Here is a 6,933-nt window from a genome sequence, read left to right as displayed (position 1 = left end):
TGGTTCATCTAGATGTAGAATTTCGGCCCTTTAATGTAGAAATTGTCGACCTTTATGCTTGTCTGAAGACCTTGTATTTATAGACTTCTCAAAGCTTGCCTTTAGATGGATTTGGCTTTGATTTATGTCTTGATTAGTCCATGGGAGAATTTAGGCATGTTTTGTGTCTTAATTTCAGCCATTTTCCCTTGCTTGGCCGAAATCTATAGGGCTTTCTTGCCTATTTTGCGAGCAATCTTTCATTCTTGCTTGTTTTGTTAAGTTGGTTTAGCTTTCTTGCTGGTTATGAGAGCAATTTGGGCCCTTTGCCAATTTTAAGGAGATTTCTTCCTTTGGGCCGAATTTTGGGGAAGTTTTGATCTTCCTTTGCTTGATTTGTGCCACATGTCATTGATGACTTGTCCATTTGTGATAAGTCATATGCCATGTGGAGCTTTGTGATGCATCATTTGCATGCAACGAAATCTACATGTCTACAAATGCCCCACTTCAAGGTACGTTGTACGCATGTGCTTGTCACATGTAGGAAACGTGTTTTGAAGTTCTGCAATGTGAATGTTCTAACCCAAGGGTCGTCGAGACTTGATGTTGAATTAGTTTACTTCTTCAAGGGTCGTAGAGGCGTACTTCTTGAATTGAAATGATCAATATCGTCAAGGGCCGTTGAGGCGTATTTTTTGGACGAAACATTTCTTCAAGGGTCGTAGAAGCTTGATTTTGAGTGAAAATGAAATTTTTTCTTCAAGGGCCATGGAGGCTTGATCTTGAATCAAATGAAAACGTTCTTCAAGGGTGTAGATGATTGATCTTGGAAGGAAAAAAACAATATTTCAAGGGCCGTAGATACTTGATCTTGAAAGAAATGAAATTTTTACTTCTTTTTGTTGGAATGTACTTCCTTCTTTTGATTTTTCTTTTGGTATTTGGTATGTATTCTCCCTATAGCAGTAGGAAGCAATTGACCCTTATTTATAGGAAAATTGGGTGTGTGTTTTTGTCACAAAACCTTTTTGTCGTGCACTGTCTGCTGCTACTTGCCGTGCCTTTTGTTATGGTTTCTTGTCGTGCCTTGTTGTTGCTTAAAGCTTGTTGCAGTGCATCACTTTTTACCGCGTGGTGCTTGTGCAAAAGACTACAGTGGGGTTTCGCTGTGTAGTGCCTTTTGGCCACAGTTTTCCCTCTGTGGTGACGTTGTCTTGTAGTGCAAGAAACTGCTTGCGTATGTAGTGTGATTGCATAGCACTTTGGTTTTCTTTGCTACTGTAGCGTGCTTTGAAGGACAATCTTGTAGTTGCCCTCTTTGCTATACTGCTCAAGCTTTTTGTGGCTGATTTCTTCTCATTGTTGTGACTTTGTCATCGTCATCCTTAAACACTTACGAGGTTTGTCTCACAAGTCTCTTGCTTTAGTGAAGCAATCTTTTTTTTTCTTTGTCGTCCCACCTTAGCTTATGTTGTCTTTTTTTTTCTTTTTTTTTTCTTTGCAGCCATGGTATTTTTCAATGCTTTAAGAGCAATATCATCAATATTCTTGTGAAGGAAGGCGATTCACAAGATAGGGGAACAATGTTGAAACTTTGTGTGTCGTTCATTGGCCCTAAGGCACTTGTTCTTCCTGCAAAAGACAACTCAATGCATATTAAGTAGTGGTATTCTGAAGTATCTTGGGAGGTAACAGATTTTGGTCGACCCAATAGGAAGAAAGCGTGTATGTCGAGGATTCTTGTCTTGAATCCTTCGCACCATGTTCATGACAATTCACCGACTTTGTTTGAGCTTATTGGTGATCGTATTTGTAGTGGAGCTATGATTTGGAATAACACATTGTCGACTACTGGAGAAGCCATATTTGTTTTTGCTCATTTTGTAATGCGACTTTGTAGCTGAATTCTTCCTTTGAAGAAATAAAGTATTCACATTCTAGAATTTGCTCTTTATTCTTCAAAGTTTTTGTGTTTTTGTTGATGATGTGGCTATACTTGAAGTTTTGAAGTTTCCAGTTGCCTACGTACCGTAGGATGAGGAGGGATCAAGTAATGATGTAGTTCAAAGGAATGATGAATTTTTTTTATGGTTTTGACGGTTTTGTTGGTGATTTTGCCGTACATAATTTTTGCTCATTTTGATGGTGATGATGTAGCGAGACACACCATATCGGTGGACGATATGCTCCTTGATGAAACGGACGACAATTTCCTTCTTGACTTCCCTTAGGGGTACGGCTTTAGCCTACTTGGAAAAGTAATTTGTTGTGGCTAGGATGTAAGCTTCTCCTGCATATGACTTTGGTTTGATTAGTCCTACGATGTCCAATCCCCATGCATCGAACGACCATGAAGCAACTGTAAAGTGTAATGGCTCAAGCGATTGATGTATAAAGTTGGCGTGGAATTGGCAGGCTTGGCACCTTTTGGCATACTCCAGGCAATCCTTCACCATGCTTGGCCAATAGTAACCCATTATTTTGAGCTAGAAATATAGTTTTGGTCCAGACTGATACATCCCGTATACGCCTGAGTGTGCTTCTTTGGCTTGATTGGCTTTTTCCTCACCTAGGCATCTCAAAAGTACTCATTCAAAACATCATTGGTAGAGTGTTTCTTTGTCTTAGAGGAAGCGAGGTGCTCGTCAATGTATTTCAAAGCGGTGTCTAGGATCGTCAGGAAGCTTTCTATGCTCTAAGTAGTCGATCAGCGGCTGTCTCCACTCTTCAATATGGACTGGAAGTACTGAGATGACATTTGTATCATCTATTAACATTTCAGGGATGAGTGATATCACCCATCTTTGGCAACTAGTACGTTCGCAACTTCGTTTTCTCCTAGCATCATGCTTAAGGCTAGGTTAGCAAGAGCATCCACCATTTGATTTTCTTTTCTCGACACATGTTCTATCGTCACAGCCTCAAATTTTTGTAGCAGTTGGATTGCTAGCCAAAAATATGGGACAAGATCATTTTTCCTTACTTCATATTCAGTCAAGAGTTGATTGATTATGAGCTTGGAGTCGCCATACACTTCTAGCATTGTGATCTCCATGTCGATCGCTAACTCGCTTAGTCGGTGATATTGTTGGAGCACAACTCGCTTAGTCGGAAGGAAAAGGGTAGTACTTATCTTTGTGGCGATATGAATACTACTCATGCCCCCGCTCCGTCCATTCATATGGATCTGTCGAAGAACATTATCCATGTCGAGAAGATGTTGATGTAGAACACCTCCTTGCTGGCAAGTCATCCAAGATTTTCCAATCAGCTGGGATTGGATGATCGGCAAGGAAGTTCTCTAGGGCTTGTCCTTTGACAACATTAGCTAAGACATAGATGATCTCATATTGATTAAGAAGCAACACCCATTTAGCTAGTCTCCCTGTCAGGATAGGTTTGGACATAACGTACTTGACTGGGTTGGCTTTATCAACCAAGTGGATGGTGTAAGCATGCATGTAATGTCTAAGCTTTTGGATGGCAAAGACTAGGGAAATACACATCTTCTCGATCGGTGAGTATTTGAGCTCGGCACCAGTGAGAGTCCTACTTAGGTAGTAGAGTGCTATTTCCTTTTGGTCTTCATTTTCTTGTGCCAAGAGTGCTCCAATTGAACCTTCTTGTGCAGTAATGTATAGGATGAGCGGTTTTCCAGGCACAGGTGCTTCTAAGATAAGTGGGCTTGCCAGGTACCTTTTTATGCTTTCGAAGGCATTGCGACACACGTCATCCCATATGAATGGAGCGTCATTCTTCATGAATCGACTGAAGGGTTGATAGAATCTAGCAAGGTTAGAGATGAAACGCCTAATGAAGTCTAGTTGTCCTTGTAGACTTTTCAACTCGTGTAGATTCCTTGGCTTGGGCATGCTTTGAATGGCCTTAATCTTTAATTGGTCCACTTCAATGCCACGGTGCTTGACAATGAAGCCAAGGAACTTCCTAGAGGTCACGCCAAATGCACACTTCAACAGGTTCATTTAGAGGTTGCAGTGCCGTAGTTTGTCGAACACCCTTCGTAAATCCTTCAAGTGATTGAATTTCTTCTTGGTCTTGACAACTACATTGTCTATATAACATTCTATGTTTTTGTGTAGCATGTCGTTGAAGATCTTCTGCATTGCGCATTAATATGTAGCCAGCATTCTTTAAGCTAAATGGCATTACCTTGTAGCAGTAGATACCTTTTGGAGTGCGGAAGGTTGTTAGTTCCTCATCTTCGGGTGCTATGCTAATTTAATTGTACCCAGAGGAGCCGTCCCTTAATGATAATGCCTCGTGGCCAGTGGTCACATTGACCATGATTTTGATGATTGACAAGGGAAAGTCATCCTTTGGGCAATCATCGTTAAGGTCTCGAAAGTCTACGCAAACACGTATTTGTCCAGATTTCTTAAGGACAATGATGATGTTGGAGATCCACTTAGGGTATTATACCTCTCAAATGAAGCCTGATTCAATTTGCTTGTCAATCTTGGCCTCAATTTGTGGGATGAGCTCGAATCGATAACGTCTTTGAGTTTGCTTTATTGATCGCATTCCAGACTTGACTGCAAGACGATGCATGGCAACGGTAGGGTCAAGGCCGGGCATTTCTTTGTAGGTCAAAGCAAAGAATTCTTTGTACTCCAAGAGCAATTGGTAGTATTCCTCGATCTCGTTTACACTTAGTAGTGCACTTACGAAGATAGGCTTCAGCTCCTTGCTTGTGCCTAAATTAATCTCCTTGAGATCATCAACCATGGCTTGCCCCCTATCCTCGAGTTGTGGTGGCGCAACATGATGTCTTCCTCGGGGATTTCTTCTTTGTCTTCCTGGATTGTGATGTTGAAGACTTCTTAGACCTCCTCTTTAATGCCGTCTTCTTGGGCTTATTGGCGTGGAGATTGGCCAGTGTAAATGATAGTGCGCCTCTTTACCTTTAGTTGTCCTTTTGTGTTAACCTCCAAGGTTGCTTGGCATTTCATCCTTGAAGGAATCGAGCTTCGAACGTCATCTTTTTTTGCTAAACTATCGAGGCTTTGTTCCTTTGGCTTTGTCTTCCTCTTTCTAGAAGGCTTATTGATTTCTTTAAGTCTTTCCAAGGCTGACCATCGTGGAGCGGAGCTAGTTGTGTTGCTTTGTTCCTTAGGTTTTAACAACCTTCCAAAAAATAAAGTTTTGGGGTGTTGGCGTGTTAAGCCTCTTGAAGACGGAAGTTTGGTCTTGACCACCAATGCAATCAAGTGCCGAAATTCTGGGTTTTGAAATATTCAGCCTATCAAAGACTGACGTTTGAGGCGCGGGTTTAGGCTCATTTTGACTTTGTTCAACGCTTACACTAATGTGTTGAGCGTTAGCATTTTTTGCTTTGCTTGAAATCTTCACGGGTGTATTTGGTTTGAAGCTAACTCCAGCTTTGTTTTTATCAACTCCGTAACCATGCTCCTTTAACTTTTTTTTAGTCTTGGTGAGGTCACGTTCTTTATCGTTTATGGTGTTTACATTCTTCTTTCCAAGGTTTGAAGAAGAGGCAAAATCGTACCCAGCCTTTGACATGAATTTGTAGGCATTTGGGTCGAAGCCTTCTTCAGTCTTCTTGGTTGGAAGAGAGCTTGGTTCCACCCTTCTTGGTAGGGGTTTTACGAAACCTTATGGTGGTTTTGAAACTTTAGCATCGCCTAGCTATGTTAGAGGTAAAATGGCATTTGTCTTGAGCAGTTTTACTTCGTCCTTGTGCAGCTGTGTGTTGGCTTTGATTGTTCTAGTTTCAAACGGGGATTGCCTATTCTTTCTTCAAGATATGGGGACGTACCAGAAGACGGGTGTGTTTGGTCCTTTTGAGGGCGTCACACTCTCTTTGGTTGTTGTGGGTTTGGCAGGCCCATCATCGTCTTTGCTTGAAGATGGCACGACTTCCCCTTCTTGCTTCTTGGGCACAGCTTGCCACTCCTGTTTCTTAGGTGCGGCTTTTCCTATGTGGATTTGATCTCTTTTAGAATAGCTTCGAGCACCATGTCTTCATCCATGTAAAACTTGGCATCCGTAAAGTGTGATTCGGCTTTGGTGAATGGCTTGGTGTCGCCTTGTATCACCTTCACTCATTCTCGATAGAACTTTAGGCATTAATGAAGGGTGGATGACACTACTCTATTCTCGTGGATCGAAGGTCTTCCTAAGAGCAAGTTGTAGAAAGTTCTTACATCAATCACGTGGAATAACGTGCTTGATTTGAGTTCACCAATGGTCATCTCCACTTGGATCATGCCCATCCCTATTTGTCCGTCTTGTTTAAAACTTTGGATTAAGAGGCAGCTTCGGGATAGTTCATCCACCTTGATGCCGATTGTGGTCATTGTTGACTTTGGCATGATGTTTATGGCTGACCCACCATCCATAAGCATGCGGTTGATTTTGTTCTCTCTCATATACCTAGAGACAAAGAGAGGACGGTTGTGAAGCTTTGACCGTAGCAACAAGTCTTCGTCAACGAAGTTAATTGTATCATAGGCGGCACAGCATGTGTCCAAAGCTTCAAGCCTTTGTTCTTACTTTCTTGCACCTCGTGGTCGTCAAGACTCGCCAAGACCACTACCAGTTCTTTTCGCATCTCCTTGGGCAATCGTAGTTATTCCTTGATGTTAAAGTGTGCCGGCAGGCTTTCTTTGGGCATGAGGATCTTCTCTTCCTCGATTGTGATAACTTTTCCTTTTAAGGGCTCTTCTATCTCTACTTCAACCATGTGGCAGGCAGCGGTAGTAGACTATTGGAATAAGTCATTTGGGAAGTACTCGTGGAAAGAGACAAGAATGCGCGGCTCTTGCTCCATAGGTTCCCCAACGTATGTTGTCTTAATAGCTCTTACATTCCTTTTGGGCTTCCTATTGTTGCGGCGGTAATGTTTTCTCCCTTGTCTCACCTTTGGTAGTATGGCTTGGGGTCTTAGCCTTCTTGTCTTTTTGTAGGTCA

Source organism: Malus sylvestris, chromosome 7 (genome assembly GCF_916048215.2).
Source record: "Malus sylvestris chromosome 7, drMalSylv7.2, whole genome shotgun sequence".
NCBI lineage: Eukaryota > Viridiplantae > Streptophyta > Magnoliopsida > Rosales > Rosaceae > Malus > Malus sylvestris.
Note: the sequence above shows the minus strand (reverse complement) of the source record.